This window comes from Gossypium arboreum, chromosome 11 (genome assembly GCF_025698485.1).
Source record: "Gossypium arboreum isolate Shixiya-1 chromosome 11, ASM2569848v2, whole genome shotgun sequence".
NCBI lineage: Eukaryota > Viridiplantae > Streptophyta > Magnoliopsida > Malvales > Malvaceae > Gossypium > Gossypium arboreum.
Window position 1 is genome coordinate 83,474,827 of NC_069080.1, and position 21,273 is coordinate 83,496,099.

A 21,273-nucleotide genomic window follows, 5' to 3' on the forward strand; every position below is an offset into this window, starting at 1 on the left:
TGACCGATCGATGGCTAAGTGCCGATCACGCTACCGAAGGTCGTGTCTTTGTTGTTGTGGGCTTCGTGCGATTATAGACCCGTTATTAACGGCTCTGTGCCAACCTAAATATGGCTTTGTGCCATCTTGACTATGGCTTCGTGCCAAACGATTTACACAGTAGCTATGTGCCTAACATATTTGTTGACAACTCGTGTCGATCATATTTACCGAAGGTCGTGTGCGAGCTTATATTACCGCCATCGATGGCTATGTGCGAAGTTATTACAGATTATCTATGGCTTTGTGCCACATATTACATTAGGTGGGTTTACCACACTATCTAATTCGGTGGCTCGCCACAATATTCAGATCTGGTGACTCATCACGATATACGCTACAGCGACCATGCTTTGCAAATTACGTAATTGTGTAGCGGATGGGTGGGTCGAGTTGTCTCCCCACATGGTGTAAGGTTGTTACGGGGTGTATACTACTGGATTGGGTTGGGATTGCATTCACATTCGATTACGATTACATCACGTAATTCGATTACGATTCGATTACATTACTATCGATTCGATTACGATTACGATTACATCGATTTCGATTACGTCACCTAATTACGATTACGATTACGATTATGATTACATTACTAATATTGATTTTGATTCGATTCTCATTTTGGTTCCAATTCGATAATGTTTCTTATTCGTAATGGGCTAAGGTCCATCTGATCTGTCTATTGTAATGGCTAAGACCCGATTGGTACTGAAATTGTAAGTAAGGTGGGGCGGACTTTTAATTCTTTTAGATGACCGATGTTCCTTTTTATAGTAGGGGATTTCACATCGAGTTTTCGTAAACTCACCCGCTTATTAACCTTTTAGGTAATTTCCACCTTAGATGGATCGGGGTTGCTAGGGGCTCGGAGGAAGCCACACACCTTGTTTATGTTACGCTTTGATTATTACCTTTAAATTATTTTAGGTGGGTTGTAGTAAAGCCGTTGTAATTTTCTCGGATTTCAAATTTGGAATTTTATTTATTGTTCTTATAATTGCTAGTATTAGAACACGATTTTCCAAAGCAACTCATCGTTATTCAAAACATCACGTAACCGCAATTGGTTTTAAAGTAAGTTTCTGCAACTACCAAGATTTTTACAAAGTTGTTAAGAATGTTATCCAGCTGAGGTTTTCTAACAAGATTTAAAAAGGGTATAAGTTTTTAATTATTAAGAAGGATTTTTAATGGAAACATGGTTTTCGAAAAACACTTTAATGTGACACTCCAAGTTCGAGCCAAACTTCCAGATCGGGTTTGGGGTGTTACATTTAGTGGTATCAGAGCCTGGGTTACAACAACACGGCTGTGGATTGGGTTTTCAAAGGTTGAATTTTAGAAAATTATTTTCAACCACGTGGTCTGTTTGAAGTATTTCTCTTAAAAAGTGTGGCACATCGAGTCTCCAGCGCCGAATCCGTAAGTCTTCTGAATACTTTTGTCTATTTAGAAATTGAAATACTATGGATTCCTTAGATATTGGTCTGAATTTAAATTTGGTATTTATTTTATGTGGATGTGATGTTTGGATATAGAAATTGTATATATGTGTGATAAATATGTGTCTACTTCAGTGAATAAGTGTTGTATGTATGAGATGTTTCAAGTTCTAGTTGAAGTGTGATAGTGATAGTAGGATCGAGTGCTTGCTGATAGCGTAGTAGGGTAGATGTTACACGACTACCTATTAGATGGAAATTCGAGGACGAAATTTCTTTAAGGGAGGTAGAGTTGTAACACCCTGAATTTGGGCCTAGAAGTTTTGGGCCTTGAGCATGGGAGCGGTTGAAGGCAGCTTATAATATTTTGTTACTAATATTGATTATGATTCTGTTACTAATATTGATTCTGATTCTGATTCTCATTTTGGTTCCAATTCTGATAATGTTTCTTATTCTGTAATGGGCTAAGGTCCATCTGTATTGTCTGTTGTAATGGCTAAGACCCGATTGGTATGAAATTGTAAGTAAAATTTGGGCAGGACTTTTAATTCTTTTAGATGACCGATGTTCCTTTTTATAGTAGGGATTTCACATCGAGTTTTCGTAAACTCACCCGTTTATTAACCTTTCGGTAATTTCCACCTTAGATGGATCGGGGTTGCTAGGGGCTCGGAGGAAGCCACACACACTGCTTTATGTTACGCTTTTGATTATTACCTTTAAATTATTTTAGGTGGGTTGTAGTAAAGCCGTTGTAATTTTCGGATTTCAAATTTGGAATTTTATTTATTGTTCTTATAATTGCTAGTATTAGAACACGATTTTCCAAAGCAACTCTTGTTATTCAAAACATCACGTAACCGCAATTGTTTTTAAAGTAAGTTTCATAACTACCAAGATTTTTACAAAGTTGTTAAGAATGTTATTCAAATTGAGGTTTTCTAACAAGATTTAAAAAGGGTATAAGTTTTAATTATTAAGAAGGGTTTTAATGGAAACATGGTTTTCAAAAACACTTCAATGTGACACGCCAAGTTCAAGCCAAACTTCCAGGCCGGGTTTGGGGTGTTACACATAGCCAAATGAAGGTATTATTCACACCCGAAGTGACAATATCATGGCCTGAAGCCAATTCATTGAATTATTGACATTACATTATCATCGTAACTGTACTTAAGGTTTAACCAAGAAGTTTTGCTTGTCGATTTCTTTGTCAAACACTTCCGTATAGTAGGATTCACAATTAAATCACTATCCACAATCTCATAAATACATTTTATGCAATATCAAAGCATATAACATTCATCTATAATGAAATTAACATCTACGAACTTACCTCGGCCGTAGAAACAACGAAACTAGCCGATTAATCGAGTACTTTGTTCTTGCCTCGATCTAAGTCCGAGTTCCTCTTTTCTTAATCTACATGTATTCAAAATTAACTCATTTAATCACCTATTCATTCAATTTCATCCAAAAATATACATTTGGGCATTTTTGTACTTTAGCCCCTAAACTTTAGCATCTATTCAATTTAGTCCCTATTTCACAAATACACGAAATTCACAAAATTCAACTAAACTCATGCTTGGCCGAATTACCATAGTACCCCTAGCAGCCCATATTTCTCATTTATTTCACATTTCATGTAACACCCCTAACCCGTATCCGTCGTCGAATTAGGGTTACAAGGTATTACCAGTCAAGAACACAAATTAAAACGATTACATACATGTACTTGAATTTCAATAGTCAATTTAATCTCTACTACCACATAGCTGATTATACTTTTAATTTAAACTCATAATACATATAGATAAATAGACTTCATTACACTTTAGTCGCATACTATAACCAAACACAAATGGATTACATGAAATGTACTACTTATAATCATTTGATAAAGATCATTTCATTTTCAGATTCATTTAATATTAAGTTAAACATTTATACATCACATAAAACACATATAATTTTCATAATAGTAATTGAAAAATGTTACTATTTATTTGGTTAATTTCATCTTATTAACGAATATGCACATAATTTTCATCATTTTTCCTTCCAACTTTGTTTCATCACAAACAAATATACAATTGCACATGGAAACATGTATAAACGTTTTATAATATGCATTTTCTAAACACATCATTAAGCCATTTTCAAACATATAACATTTATCACATAGACCATTCATGTATAATATATATAACATCATAACCAAAAGTGACCTCAAACCATAACCAAAGTATGACCAAAATTATCATGGAGATTAAGCCATTTTCGCATGGCTTAAGTTATACATATTCAAGGTCGAACAAAATACATATTAGCCTATACTGCCATAAGTTCGAAAATAGACTTTTAAAAATACCCAAGGTTGAAGATAGTGTGGATGACTTTGATAACGATCCCCGAGCTCGTAACTTACAACCAAAATCTATAAAACAGAGTAACAAAAACACACAGAGTAATCTAACTTAGCTTAGTAAGATTTAAGCAAATTAAACAACTCAAATGAATAATCAAAACATTTCAAACAAGTCGAATTGTGTCATTAATGCTATACTTTAACACAAATAAGTTACCTTGGCCGAATACTAATATTTCTCATTTAGCATAATATTATTCAACATTTCATTCCCAAAATAACACTATCTCAATTATGCTTACATTCAAACATATATACTCATGAATGAAACTCAACTTTATAAACCAACATCATTCATTTAGTCTATTATAGAAAATCAAATATAATATCACATATATACACACCTATTTGGCCTAATATTCAAGATCCAATATATCATCTTATAAATACTTACTTGTATGGTCGAATACTTAAGGTTCATTATATCATCACATATGGCCAAATATACAAGTAAAATATATCATCATATATGATCGAATATACAAGCTCAATAAAATATCACATGTAGTCAAATATTCAAGTTTAATATAACATCACATGTGGCCAAATATACAAGTTCAATATATAATCACATATGTAAATACCTATGTGGCCGAATATACAAGGTCATATAGATCAACTTACATGCACAATTTCCACATCAATGTGAAGTCTTATAGGCATAGGCTTGAAAATAAATCACTGGTATAAAACCTGCTAGGCATAAGCCTGAATCACACACCGGCACAAGGCCTGCTAGACCCAAGGTCTAATATTTATTCATCGGTAATAAGCCTGCTAGGCACAAGGGCTGATCAAATTCACCAGCACAAGGCTTGCTCGGCTCAAAGCCCGAATATCACTATTATAAGTTCATAAAACTTTTAGACGTTTTAACTCAATCGAATAAACTCATCCACATTAATTCAATGTTAAACCACATTCAGCTACCCTACTATACAACTATAAAATTTGAATCATCATAGTAAACCATTTTATATTCGAAATAAATGATGTTTAATTGCTTAAAGACTTACCTCAAATATCGACGAACGTTATAAATCGGCTATTCGACTATTTTTGCTTTTCCCCGATCCAAGTCCAATTTCTTTTGTTCTTGATCTATATAATTTCAAATTAACCTCATTTAAACACAATTTCATTCAAATTAATCCAATAACACATAAATGGGAAAATTACCATTTTACCCCTGATATTTCATACTTTTACTAATTAGTCCTAATTGCATAAAACACAAAATACACAAAATCTCACCACATGATAGTTAGGCCGAATCTTCCTTATACTCATACTAGTCTATATATTTCATTTATTTTTCATTTTAGTTCTTCAATTTATTTTTTTTGCAATTTAGTCCTAATAACTCAAAATCATCAAAAACTCCAATACAAGACATGTTAATCTAAAACATATTTTTGATATTTCATCATCAAACATCACAAAAAACAAATATTCATCAATGGCATAACTCAAAATATTCACCAAAATAAAAAATTCAAGCATGGGTCGAGTAGTATTTGAAGCAACGATCTCTAAAACGTAAAAATTATCAAAAACCGAACAAAAACTAACCTTTAATCAAGCTTCCAAAGTGTTGAATGCTTGAAACTTTCTAAAGCTTTATTTTTCTTTTAGTTTTAGTCAAAATGAACGAAAATGCATGGCTATATTATGTTTGTTTTATTTTATGTACATAATATTTCATAACTTACTTTAAGAACCTTTATAATCAAATAATAAACCATAATTTAATAAGGCTACAACCGTTCAAGGCATAATATCATGGGAAATTTGCAACATAAACACCCCATATTAAAAACCTACTAACAATTCAGCCTTTATGATTTAAACTATCAAATTTCCAATTTACTCGATTAAGTCCTTTTTATCAAATTAAGCACACAAACAATCAAATTTTTGTACAAAACTTTCACACATGCAAATTCACATATAATAAACATGGAAAATAATATTTAAATATTTTTTTGACTCAGATTCGTGGTCCCGAAACCACTGTTCTGATTAGGGTCTAAATCAGACTGGTACAACTCTCCCCCTTAGGGATTTTCGTCCCCGAAAATCTTACCGGTGAATAGGTTTTGGATAACACTCTTTCATTGTATCCTCTGGCTCCCACGTTGCTTCCTCAACTCCGTGTTTATGCCATAGTACTTTAACCAACAAAATTTCTTTATTTCGTAACTCTTTAATCTCATGAGCTAGAATACAAATCGGTTCATCCTCATAAATCAAATCTGAATGAATCTCAATCTCTGATGGACTAATCTCATGTGAGGGGTCGGATCTGTAACACCCTAAACCTGGTATAGAAGTTAGGCCCGAATCTGGCATGTCACATTGAAGTGTTTTTTGAAAACCATGTTCTCATTGAAAACCCTTCTTACTATGATGGACACGTAGTCATCAATAAGTATGTTAGGCACATAGCCACAGGTAAACACGTTTGGCACACAGCCATAATCATGTTGGCACAGAGCGATATGTAGGTTGGTGCAAAGCCATAATTAGAATAATTGGCGTTAAGCCATCGGTAACTATATCATGTTAGGCGCATAGCCATCAATGACGGTAATATAGTCGGCACACAGCCTCGGGTAAATATGATCGAAACAGAGTTGTTAATAATCATATATTGGGCTTAAAAGCCATCGGTGGATCCACGGTCGTCAAGCAACCATGCGATCCTAAATTTTTCTTCCGTTTCATAATCCCCACCCATGTCCTTAATATTATACGAATGCAGCAAATATACACACGACATACAAAATCATACAAATCACAGTCACAACAGTCCAATCACAATCATACATTCTCAATCAAAACATAGTCAAATCAATCAAATTGTATTATCAGTGAGTCATATACCTTAGAGGGGCAGAACGGTCTTTTTACCTATCAGGGGTATTTTAGTCATTTCACCCTACAAGGGTGTTTTGGTAAATCCACAAACCAAGGGTATTTCGATAATTTTGCAAACCAATGGTATTTTTGTAATTTTTGAAAGTCAAGGGTATTTCTGTAATTTTGTAAATTAGGGTATTTTTGTAACTTTCCAAATCAAGGGTATTTTAGTAATTTTGTAAATCAGGGGTATTTCTATAATTTTCCAAATTAGGGGTATTTTGGTAATTTTACAAATCGAGGGTATTTCGATAATTTTACAAGTCGTGGGTATTTTGGTAATTTTACAGGTCAAGGGTATTTTAGCAATTTCAAAAATCAGGGGTATTTTGATAATTTTACAAACCAGAGGTATTTTGGTAATTTTGTATACCAAGGGTATTCAGTAATTTTGTAAACCAAGGGTATTTCAATAATTCTACCCTATAGCGGCATTTTAGTAATTCTACCCTATAGGGGTATTTCAGTAATACTAGCCTACAGATATGAGATTCACATAGTCCAATCCAATATTTACTACACTATCATACAATTTATCCACTTGGGCCCATTGGCCCATTGGGCCCACATGGCCCATCCCGTCCCAAAGCAACCTAAGCCCACGAGAGCACTCATGATGGCCTCAACCATCGCGTCAAGCTCCCACTCGTTCACTCGCACGTTCGTGTGGCTTCCATCGTTGTGTGACCGGCATTTCAGCATTTCGGCATTTGCCGTTCTATAGCTAGAGTAGTGCGAAATACACACCTGTTTATGAGAACGCGCTGAAATCCACGATCACTAACCTTGGCACATCCTGCATTAAGTCTTATCACTTTTTTCCCCTCCAACTCATCTGGTTCACTCTATTTAAAGCCAGCTTCTTGCCAATACTTATGTTAGAATCCCGATGTGGGATTACTTGCAACCATTAGGAAAATTCCTTATTTATTATGACCACTTCAACCAGAGAGTTCCAGTCCAACTCCACCTCCTACATAGCTCAGATAGCAAAATAAATACCCCATTGCGCATCCCAAGACTTGAACCATAGACCTAACAGTTACACAACACGTCACCTTGCCACTCCACCACAAGGCTCTTTGTGTGTCATATTTTATCCTTAATTAATTATAAGGCATATGTGCTAACGTCCAGATTCCTTTAAAAGTGAAACCAAAATAAATTGTAAGAGCCAAGACTTGAACCCAGGCTCCCTTGCAACCTTAATGATGCCACAACCACTAGACCACATGCTTTCTTACGTAATTTATTTACCATAATAATTTAAAAGGCCTTCATCCATGCACCCAGGGTTTTATTCACTTAAAACCAAATTTTTTCCTAAAGCCCAAGTTTGAACCCGAGATTTCTCCAACACTTCTCAGGGCCATTTACTACCAAAGCAGATATTTAATTGTGTCATTTCCTTGTACAATTAAATGCTTATATACAACCTCCTTACGGACCCATACTTAAGGCCCAATACTTCTAGGCCCAAATTCGGGGCATTACAATTCTACCCGTTAAAGAAATTTCGTCCTCGAAATTTCCAACTATCTGAACAAGCGCTTAGCTCAATCTACACTACTATGCTCCCGTTGCATACTCTAGTTCTAAACTACACTAATACACTTTTAACTTAATCTCAAAACCTCTCATACCCAACCAAACATATTACCACAGAAGCAAACAAATATTTACCACACAAGCATACAATTTCTATATTCAAACATCACATCCAAACAAAACACACCTAACTTAAAAGAAACTGTGCAATCCCAAAGCCAATGCTCTTTAGACCCACATTGGAGACACGCTCCTAACTTCCTCTAGCATTCACCCAGATGGCGACTTTTGCAATGTTTGTAAGCCGAAAAGTTCAAACACGTCTTAACGTGTTTCACAGAACGAGGCTTCTGCCTCAGAGGACTGTGATCCCTCTCCCTGCTGCACTCCAAGCGCCTAGCCTGAAGTGTTTCACCATACGCCTTAACTCTTGCCTCAAACACTTCTTCCAACACTTCCCTTACCAATCGGGTCAGTGCCTCTGTACCAAACTCTGGGTTATTGTTACCCGAAGTTGGCAAACTTACCTTCACTACAGTTTCCTGAACCATCTCATGTTCTGGAGAGACGGGCAACTTCTTGCGAGCTTGCTTGCCTTCGGAATCCATCACAGTACTGTTGCTAACTTAAAAAAATATGATTTCCAAAACATACATTGAATAAATACAAAATCTAACTTTAAGTACAGTTTAACAAAAAACTTACGGATTCAGTGCCGGAGATTCAGTAACCACACTTTTAGAAAAATATTCAAAAAAATATTTCAAATACTTCAAATATTTTCAAACCTTTTTGAAACAATTCTTTCAGAGATCCAATTTTAAAACCCATTCCACAGCCGAGTTTTGCAACCTGACTATGATACCACTAAATGTAACACCCCAAATCCAACCTAGAAGTTAGGCCTAAATCTGGCGTATCACATTGAAGTGTTTTTCAAAAACCATGTTCTCATTGAAAACCCTTCTTACTATTTAAAACCTATGGCCATTTTAAAACTTGTGAAACGTTAATTCCCTTAAAACTGTACTTGCTACGGAAGCTTAATTTTAAACAGTTGCGGAAACGTGATATTTTGAAAACCAATTGTTCTTTTGGAAAACCGCGTCCTACTTCTAACAGATATTAAGCATACTAAATAAATTTCCCAAATAAAATTTTAAGAAAATAAAGAGGCCTTAATACAACCCAATTGAAACACCAAAGTGCTTAACTAAATAAACGAAATAGAAAAACATGTGCAGTTGTGTGGTCGTCTCCGAGTCCCTCTGCGACACTGATCCACCTAACGCTGGGGATTACCTGCAGAGTTAATAAACAGGGTAAGTTGATGAAAACTCAGTGTAATCCCCTCCTAAACTAAAATAGTTAGTGAACCGCGAATTGAGAATCGATGCAGGTGGGGCCCATTACGATGTGAGAACAATGTATGTGTGGGCCAAAGCCCAGTACAATTTCACTCGGGTCTCAGCCCTCATCAGAATCAATTAGGCCTAGCCCATTCTCAAAATCGATAACAGTTCATACAATAATGGTCTGGGCCTAAGCTTTATTCAAAATAGTGGCTTTTGGGCCTTAGCCCATATTAGCCTCAGATGGACCGAAGCCCACATCGCAATAAAATCACGATAATATCATACATGCAATGTTGTGCAACCCACCCTAATAATCCAGCCGCTACACACCAGCTCCTTCCCCCAGTACACATCATGTGGGGATATAAATATCGACCCACCCATTCGATACACATCAATGGTAGCCCGGTTGCGGTACTACCTACATTGCAGCAAGTTGCTAATCAAATATTAGGCTTAATAGCCATCAGCGATGGTAATATAATCGGCACACAGCCTTCAGTAAATATGATTAACACAGAGTCATCAATAAGTATGATAGGCACATAGCCACAGGTAAATACGTTTGGCACATAGCCATAATCAGGTTGGCATAGAGCCATATATAGGTTGGCACAAAGCCATAATAGAATAATTGGCTTTAAGCCATCGGTAACTATATCATGTTAGGCACATAGCCATCAGCGACGGTAATATAGTCGACACACAGCCTCGGGTAAATATGATCGACACAGAGTCGTTAATAATCATATATTGGGCTTAAAAGCCATCGGTGGATCCACGGTCGTCAAGCAACCATGCGATCCTTAATCGGTGGATCCACGGTCATCAAGCAACCATGCGATCATTAATCAGTGGATCCACAGTCGTCAAGAAACCATGCGATTCTCAATCGGTGGATCCACGGTCATCAAGCAACCATACGATCATTAATCGGTGGATCCACAGTCGTCAAAAAACCATGCAATTCTCAATCGGTGGATCCACGGTCATCAAGCAACCATGCGATCCTCAATTCTTCCTCCGTTTCATAATCCCCACCAATGTTCATAATATTATATGAATGCAGCAAATATACACACGGCATACAAAATCATACAAATCACAGTCACAACAGTCCAATCACAGTCATACATTCTCAATCAAAACATAGTCAAATCAATCGAATTGTATTATTAGTGAGTCATATACCCTAGAGGGGCAGAACGGTCTTTTTACCTATCAGGGGTATTTTAGTCATATCACCCTACAAGGGTGTTTTGGTAAATCCACAAACCAAGGGTATTTCGGTAATTTTGCAAACCAATGGTATTTCTGTAATTTTTGAAAGTCAAGGGTATTTCTGTAATTTTGTAAATCAGGGGTATTTTTGTAACTTTCCAAATCAAGGGTATTTCAATAATTTTGTAAATCAGGGGTATTTCTATAATTTTCCAAATTAGGGGTATTTTGGTAATTTTAAAAATCGAGGGTATTTCAGCAATTTTACAAGTTGAAGGTATTTCGTTAATTTTACAAGTCAAGAGTATTTTAGAAATTTCACAAATCAGGGGTATTTTGATAATTTTACAAACCAGGGGTATTTTGGTAATTTTGTAAACCAAGGGTATTCAGTAATTTTGTAAACCAAGGGTATTTTAGTAATTCTACCTTACAGGGGCATTTCAGTAATTCTACCATATAGGGGTATTTTAGTAATACTAGCCTACAGATATGAGATTCACATAGTCCAATCCAATATGTACTACACAATCATACAATTTATCCACTTGGGCCCATGGGCCTATTGGGCCCACATGGCCCAAAGCAACCTAAGCCAACGAGAGCACTCATGATGGCCTCAACCATCACGTCAAGCTCCCACACGTGCGCCCGCACGCTCGTGTAGCTGCCATCGTCGTGTGACTGACATTTCGACATTTCGACATTTGCCGTTCAACAGCTAGAGTAGTGCGAAATACACACCATTTTTTGAGAACGCGTCGAAGTCCACGATCACTAACCTTGGCACATCCTGCACTCAGTCTTAATCACTTTTTTGCCCTCCATCTCATCCGGTTCGCTCTATTTAAAGCCAACTTCTTACCAATTTTTATGTTAGCTTCTCGATGTGGGATTAATTTTAACCATTAGGAAAATTCCTTGTTTATTATGACCACTTTAGCCACAGAGTTCCAGTCCAACTCCACCTCCTACATAGCTCAAATAGCAAAATAAATACCCCGTTGCGCATCCCAAGACTTGAACCTTAGACCTCACAGTTACAGAACACGCCACCTTGCCACTCCACCACAAGGCTCTTTGTGTGTCATATTTTATCCTCAATTAATTATAAGGCATATGTGCTAACGTCTAGATTCCTTTAAAAGTAAAACCAAAATAAATTACAAGAGCCAAGACTTGAACCCAGGCTCCCTTGCAACCTTAATGACGCCACAACCACTAGACCACATGCTTTCTTGTGTCATTTATTTACCACAATAATTTAAAAGGCCTTCATCAAAGCACCCAGGGTTTTATTCACTTAAAACCAAAATTTTTGCTAAAGCCCAGGTTTGAACCCAAGATTTCTCCAACACTTCTCAGGGCCATTTACCACCAAAGCAGACATTTAATTGTGTCATTTCCTTGTACAATTAAATGCTTATATACAACCTCCTTACAGACCCATACTCAAGGCCCAATACTTCTAGGCCCAAATTTGAGGTGTTACAGGATCTATATCACCGAAGCATAGAAACATGAAATACATTATGGATCTTTTCTAGCTAAGGTGACAATAGTAGTCTATATTAAACCGGTCCAATCCTCTCTATAATCTTGTATGATCCAATAAATCTCGGTCTCAATTTGCCTTTACGATAGAATCTGAGTATTTTCTTCCACGATGAGACTTTCAAAAACACTCTATCCCCGATTTGAAACTCTATGTCTTTATGTTTCAAATTTGCATACGATTTCTGATGATCTGATGCTATTTTTAAACTTTCGCGGATCACTTTCACCTTCTATTCAGTTTCTCTGATCAAATTGACCCTGTGTATCTTATTTTCACTGAGCTCAGTCCAGTACAAAGATGTATGACATTTATGACCGTACAAAGCTTCGTAAGGTGCCATTTTGATACTCGATTGAAAGCTATTATTGTACGCAAATTTAACCAGAGGTAGATATCATTCCCACGTACCTTCAAACTCGAGAATGCAACATCTCAACATATCCTCAAGTATCTGAATGATTCGCTCAGACTGACCGTCTGTCTAGGGATGAAAAGCAGTGCTAAAAACATTTTAGTACCTAATGCGTCTTGCAGTTTCTTCCAAAGCCACAATGTAAACCTTGGATCTCTATCTGAAATAATAGATATAGGCACATCATGTAACCTTACGATCTGAGAAACATACAATTCTGCTAGTTTATCAAGTGAGTAATCTATACGAACTGGAATAAAGTGAGAGATTTTGTCAATCTATCTACAATAACCCAGATTACCTCTTTCTTGCTTGGTGTCAACGGTAAACCGGATACAAAATCCATCGTGACTCTGTCCCATTTCCATTCAGGTATCATGATTGGCTGAAGCAATCCAGAAGGTACCTGATGCCCAGCGTTTACTTGCTAACAGACTAAACATTTTGATACAGAGTCAGAAATGTCTCGCTTCATACCTTGCCACCAATAGTGCTATTTCAGATCATTATACATCTTCGTACTACCCGGATGAATAGACAATCAACTGTTGTGAGCTTCATTCAAGATCATCTGAATCAACTTTGTATTTCTCGGAACACATTTTCGGTTTCTGAATCTCAAACAATCATCAACATCAACTCGAAACTCTAAATTCGCATTAGAATCACATTGAATCCGTTTCACTATCAAATCATTGTCGATTTTAGGCTATCACAAATCTGCTGAATAAATAACAGTCTTGCTTTCAACTCAGCTATTATCGTACCATCATCTGACATAGCCATATGCGCATTCATTGCACGCAAAACAAATAGTGATTTTAGGCTTAAAGCATTAGCAACAACATTAGGCTTTCCCGGGTGATAGTCAATCACTAACTCGTAATCTTTTAAGAACTCTAACCATTGACGCTGTCTCAAATTCAGATATTTTTGAGTCATCAAGTACTTCAAACTTTTATGATCAAAATAAACATGACATTTTTCACCGAACAAATAGTGGCTCCAAATTTTCAACGCAAACACAATAGGTGCCAATTCTAGATCGTGTGTTGGACAATTCTTTTCATGTGGCTTTAACTGTCTTGAGGCATAAGCTATAACTTTGCCTTCCTGCATCAAAACACAGCTGAAACCATTTAAAGATGCATCACTATATATAAAAAATTATTTACCCGATTTTGGCTGAACTAACACTAGAGCTTCGGCTAAAAGAGTTTTCAACTAATCAAAACTTTTCTGGCACTTTTCTGACCACTCAATCTTAACATCTTTTTGCAGTAGTTTGGTCATCGAGGTTGTAATCATTGAGAACCCTTTAACAAATCGTCTATAGTAACCAGCAAGTTCTAAAAAACTTCGGACTTCAGAAACGTTTCTCGAAGGCTTCTAGTCAAGTATTACTGAAATTTTACTCGGATCAACCCGAGTTCTTGATGCTTAAACAACATGTCCTAGAAAACTAACTTCGTGTAACCAGAACTCACATTTACAAAACTCCGCATACAATTGTTTTTCTCACAAAGTCTGTAGCACAAGTCTCAAATGCTCGGCATGTTCGATTTCATTATAGGAGTAGATTAGTATATCATCAATGAACACAAGGACAAACCAATCTAAATACTGCCTGAAGATCCGATTCATCAAATCCATAAAAATAGTAGGTGCATTAGTAAGTCTGAACAGCATAACTAGAAACTCATAATGTTCGTACCTCATTCGAAAAGTAGTTTTTGGCACATCAGAGTCTCTGACTCGCAACTGATAATAACCCGATCTCAAATCTAACTTTGAAAACACTGAAGCCCCTTTCAGCTGATCGAACAGGTCGTTAATCCATGGCAACGAGTATTTATTCTTTATAGTCACCTCATTTAGCTGGCGATAATCAATACACATTCTCATAGTTCCATCTTTCTTTTTCACAAATAGAACTGGCACACCCCAAGGAGAAAAACTTAGTCGTGCAAAACCTCTATTTGTTAACTCTTGCAAATGTGCTTTCAACTCTTTTAATTCAGTAGATGCCATCCGATACGAACCTATTGAAATCAGAGTCGTCCTCGGTACTAACTCAATACCAAACTATACATCTTGGATAGGTGGAAAACCCAACAATTCTTCAGGAAACACGTTCAGATACTCGCACATAACTCGTATAGATTCAATCTTCTTTTCAGTTACTTTACTATCAAGCACATAGGCAAAGTAAGCTTCATAACCTTTTCTCACATACTTTTGAGCTAACATCGAAGATATTACTGCTGGTAAACCATTCAGATCATTAGATTCAATCCGAATATTTTCGCTGTTCTGGCATCTCAAATCAATGGTCTTTCTTTTGCAATTAACAACAGCATTGGGCAAAGTCAACCAATCCATACCCAAAATTATATCAAACTTGTCGAAAGGCAACAACATCAAATCGAGCGGAAAGCATAAATCTCAAATCATCAACGGGTAATTTTTACACACTTTGTCAACCAGAACACACCGGCCCAGGGGTTTGACACTCGAATCACAAACTCAGTAGACTAAACTGACAAAGTCTTACTGGATACTAATGTTTCACACACATATGAATGAGTCGAACTAGGATCAATCAATGCAATAACACTAGTATCATAAAGAGAGAAAGTACCGGTAATAACATCTAGGGAAGAAGCATCCTCACGAGCGCGTATAGCATATGCTCTGGCAGGTGCACAAGCCTCAAATTGAATCACTGTATCTTTCGTCCCTCTCTGACTACTACCTACATTACTTGAATGTCTGGGTGGTCTGCCTCGCATTGACATGTTCTTCGGTCTCGCGTTCTGAACAGTGTTTTGCTCAGCTAATATCGGACAATCTCAAATAAAATGTTCCATTGATCCACATTTAAAACAAGACCAATCATGCAATCTAAAATTTCCATAATGCCATTTAAAACAATGCTTGCACTCGAGTCTATTCTATAACACCCCAAACCCGGCCCAAACGTTATGGCCGAATCTGACGTGCCACATTGGAGTTGAAAACCCACGTTCCGTCTTAGTGTTTTAAAAACCATATATTTTGTTGAGCTAACAAAGTGTATGGAAGCTGGGCACCAGGTAGGTATCCGAGACAGAGGAGGTGAGCCATGAAGGCTGCTTAAGTACCAAGCTATTTGATTGGATCCAATCCTAGACATGCCCACAACCATAGCCACACTTTGTTATATCGAGTTTAAAATTGTTTAAGTGGACGTCTTTGATAAATCGATTAATCGTGGCGTTGAGCTATTTTGAAAAAAGTATCATTTTGAAAACACGTCCTAAGTCTAGCCCATTTGAATAATTATCAACCAGGTTTAAAGTTATTAAAAATAAAATAATCCTGAAAAGAAATAAAAGGAAAGTTAAAATGGCCTTATTACAACCCAAAAATAAATAATAATTAAAGGAAGTTTAATGAAAACCAACGCTTATTTAAAAGTCCAAAAGCGATTACCGTGGCTACTCTGAATCCCTTCCAATCCAAGTCCCCACATCAAGGCTCACCTGCAAGGTTAAGGAAAGGGGGGTAAGTTTGGAAACTCAGTGTGCAACAAGCCCCTTTTAGAGCCCAAAACAATAACAGCCTGTTGGGCCAAAGCCCAAATCCAATCTCAACATGTACTGGGCCATAGCCCTTTTCATATTTCATATTTCATAACACTAGGCCGAAGCCTTTACTGTAAACGGTATGGCCCATAGGCCCATTTCAATATCACATATAATGTCAATGAAAGAATGCAAGCCCATTTGGGGAGACTACTCAACCCACCGTTTGCTACTCTTTACCCGTACCAACCAACACACCATGTGGGGATTAACTCAACCCACCCCGCCATAACTCTCCACTAGCAGCATAGCTGCTTTATCATATAACTGGAGGCCCAACCTCTTTTAATAACTGGGGCAAAAGCCCTTTTAATAACTGGGCATAAGCCCTTTAATAACTGGGGCATAAGCCCTTTAATAACTAGGGCATAAGCCCTTTTTCACTTCCTCTATTCATATAAAAACCCAACCCAATGCATTTATGATTACATCATGTGCATATCATACATATCATGTTTATCAAAATCCCATGTTTTAAATTCATACATAAACCCTAGGGGTATAATGGTCATTTTTACCTAGGGGCAAAATGGTCATTTTCATGTTATAAGGGTAATCTTGTAATTTTACCAAAAATTAGGGTTTCCATGTTCATTAATGATTACTAACAATTCATGTGTGCAAACAATGAGTCTGGCCCATTTTTAGCGAAATTGAGTTATTGGGCCTAAAAACCTCTAATGGGCCCTACTTAGCTGATTTTGTCATCTAGGCCCAATTAGCCTATATTCCATAACGGTTTTATCAGTCATGATGCACAATTTAACAGGTTCTCCTTTTCTACCAATTTTACCCAAATGGGCCCAAAAGCCTAATGGGCCCCACTTCGGCCCCTCGAGGCCCAACTTACCGAGAACGCCAAAAATCACATTCTTACCGTTTCCATTATTCCTGATCATCATCTCAGCGATTCTAACTAACTAGTGAGCGTTCGCTTGCTCACCAGTCCTCGAAATGCCAGAATTCCGGCATTTTGGCTTTTCGGCATTTATCACTTTAAGCTATGAAAAAGGGTTCGTTACACACCTGTTTGGCGATATTCCTCGACGAGATCTCCTACACGATTCCTCCTATAATCCATCGTTAATAATCAGCTTCCCATAATTGAACCAAACCAAAAATCATCTAATGCTAATACTTACACATTCGGCCACCATCCATAATGGCCTTAGGAATCTTACCTTTGTTGCAATTGATGACTAGGTCTAGCCACACCGACACAAGGCCTGTTAGACCCAAGGTCTGATATTTAGTCACCGGCAATAAGCCTGCTAGGCACAAAGCCCAAGCACAAGGCTTGCTAGGCTGAAAGCCTAAAATCGCTATTATAAAGTCATTCCATAAACAGTTCATAAAACTTTCAGAGGTTTTAACTTTGTCAAATAAAACTCAACCACATTAATTCAATGTTAAACCACATTCAGATACCCTACTATACAACTATAAAATTCGAATCATCATAGTAAACCATTTTATATTCAAAATAAATGATGTTTAATTGCTTAAAGACTTACCTCGGATATCGACGAACGTTCTAAATCGGCTATTCGACTATTTTTATTTTTTCCCGATCCAAGTCTGATTTCTCTAGTTCTTGATCTATATAATTTCAAATTAACCTCATTTAAACACAATTTCATTCAAATTAATCCAATAACACATAAATGGGCAAATTACCATTTTACCCTTGATATTTCATACTTTTACAAATTAGTCTTAATTGTATAAAACACAAAATACACAAAATCTCACCACATGATAGTTAGGCCGAATCTTTCTTATACTCATACTAGTCCATATATTTCATTTATTTTTCATTTTAGTTCTTCAATTTATTATTTTTTCAATTAAGTCCTAATAAATCAAACTCATCTAAAACTCCAATACAAAACATTTTAATCTAAGACATATTTTTGATATTTCATCATCAAACATCACAAAACACAAATATTCATCAATGGCATAACTCAAAATATTCATCAAAATAAAAAATTCAAGCATGGGTCGGGTAGTATTCGAAGCAACGATACCAAAAACGTAAAAATTATCAAAAATCGAACAAAAACTAACCTTTAATCAAGCTTCCAAAGTGCCGAATGCTGGAAACTTACTAAAGCTTTATTTTTCTTTTAGTTTCGGTAAAAATGAACTAAAATTCATGGCTATATTATGTTTGTTTTATTTAATGTACATAATATTTCATAATTTACTTTAAGGACCTTTATAATCAAATAATAAACCATAATTTAATAAGGCTACAACCATCCAAGGCATAATATCATGGGCAATTTGCAACATCAACACCCCATATTAAAAAGCCACTAACAATTCAACCTTTATGATTTAAACTATCAAAATTTTAATTTACGAGATTAAGTCCGTTTTATCAAATTAATCACACAAACAATCAAATTTTCGTACGAAACTTTCACACATGCAAATTCACATATAATAAACATGAAAAAAAATATTTAAATATTTTTTACTTAGATTCGTGGTCCCGAAACCACCGTTCTGATTAGGGTCTAAATCAAATTGTTACATTTCAACCCCTAAATTTACAAATTTCACAATTCAATCCTATTTAGTCAATTTCATCAAAAAATCACTTTACAAAACTTGTATATCTATCATTAAACCTTCATAATATATCATTAAACATTTAAATTCTTAAGCATTTAACAATGGAGTCATTCAAAATCTATAACAATCTCAAAAAGTGAAGGTACGAGCTAGCTAGATTAAGCTGCAACGAGCTCGAAACGTAGAAATCATTAAAAATCGAGTTAAAACTGTACCTTAATCAAAAAATGAAGCTTGGCCAAATATAGCCCTAAAAATGGCTGATTTCCTTTGCTCAAAATCGTTTTAGGAAGATGACAACAAATTATGATTTTATTTTTTTATTTTAATTAACCTTTAATAACCAATTTAAAATTTTAACCTTAATGAGCTTTAATAATTACAATTATACCAAGCCATTATCATCCACTAAACCTATAATGGTATAATTACATATTAAGGACCTTTACTTTAATCAACCATAGCAATTAAACACCTTTAACAAATAAAATGCCACTTTTGCATTTTACACGATTTAGTCCTTTTTCTCAAATTAAGCTATTAAACGATAAAATTAGCTCACAAAATTTTCACACATACAAATTCACATGCTATAATCACATCAAATAATATTAAAATAATTTTACGACCTCAGATTTTTGGTTCCAAAACCACTATTCTGGTTTAGCTAAAATCGAGCTATTACATTTATGGGGTTGATTTGGTTAGAGAGATCGAGCAGAAAGTGAAAGTAATTCGTGACTGTTTGAAAGTAGCTTCAGATTGATAGAAATCTTATGTGGATTTGAAAAGTAATGACATTGAATTTCAAATCGAAGACAAAGTATTTTTGAAAGTATCCCCGTGGAAGAAGATTTTTTGATTTGGTCACAAAGGCAAATTGAGTTCGCGATTTATCAGGCCGTATAAGATTATCGAAAGAATAGGGCCAGTGGCATATCGACTAGCTTTACCATCAAAGTTAGAAAAGATTCACAATGTATTTCATGTTTTGATGTTGCATCAATATAGATCAGATCTGTCACGTGTAATTTCTCTGACAGAGATTAAAATTCAGCCCGATATGACGTATAGCGAAGAACCGATTAGAATTGTAACTCGAGAGTTTAAAGAGTTGAGTAATAAGAGCATAGATTTAGTTAAGTTCTCTAGCAACGTCACGGTGTCAAAGAAGCTACGTGGGAACCTGAGGAAGCTATGAGAAAACAGTACCCTAATATCTTTTCTGGTAAGATTTTTGGGGATGAAAATTTCTAAGGGGGAAGAGTTGTAACAACTCGTTTTTAGTCAAATCAGAACAATGGTTTTGGGACCACAAATCTGAGGTCAAAATAATTATTTTATTATTATTTCAATGTCTACAGCATGATAGAATCATTGTGTGAAATTTTCGTTAATAAATTTTATCGTTTGAGTGTTTAATTTTATAAAAAGGACTAAATCACATAAAGTGTAAAACTTGTGTTCTATTAGTTAAAGGTGTCTAATAGCTATAGAACTTTAAAGTGGAGGTCTTTATGTGGTAATTAAACCATTAATATTATGAGCGGACATTTATGTGCATGTTAAGTGGATTTTTTATGTTTTATAATAAGGTTAATTTAGTAATTTAGTAAATAAACTAATTAAAACAAAAGAAAAAAAATAGGTATTATCTTCCTTAATGTATGATACCACCGAAATTTTTAAGGAGAAAACCTTCATGAAAGCTTAAGTGTTCGGCCTTGACTCCTAGCCTTGCATATCAAGAAAGGTGAAGTTCGGATCTAAATCGGGGGAAAAACATGGTGTTGGACTAATCGATCTATTTCATCATTTTTTGCAATTGAGGTAAGTTCATATGTTAATAAGCATTATTACAATTTTGTTTTAAATGCTTTATTATTGAATTTAATTGTGAATATGACCTTTTGGATATATTCGACGAAGATTTGCCAATTGGAAATCCCGGTTGAACCTTAGGAATAGATTAGGATATGAATGACATGTCATTAGGGGTTATGTGATTTGGGTGCTGGTCTGCACGCCCTACCAGTGGCTGAGTTATCCAGCATGTGTTATAGATTCTCATCAGCTTGTGTGAGCAACACCGGGTAGCTAGGTCATGACCGTCAGCTTGTGTGAGGAGAC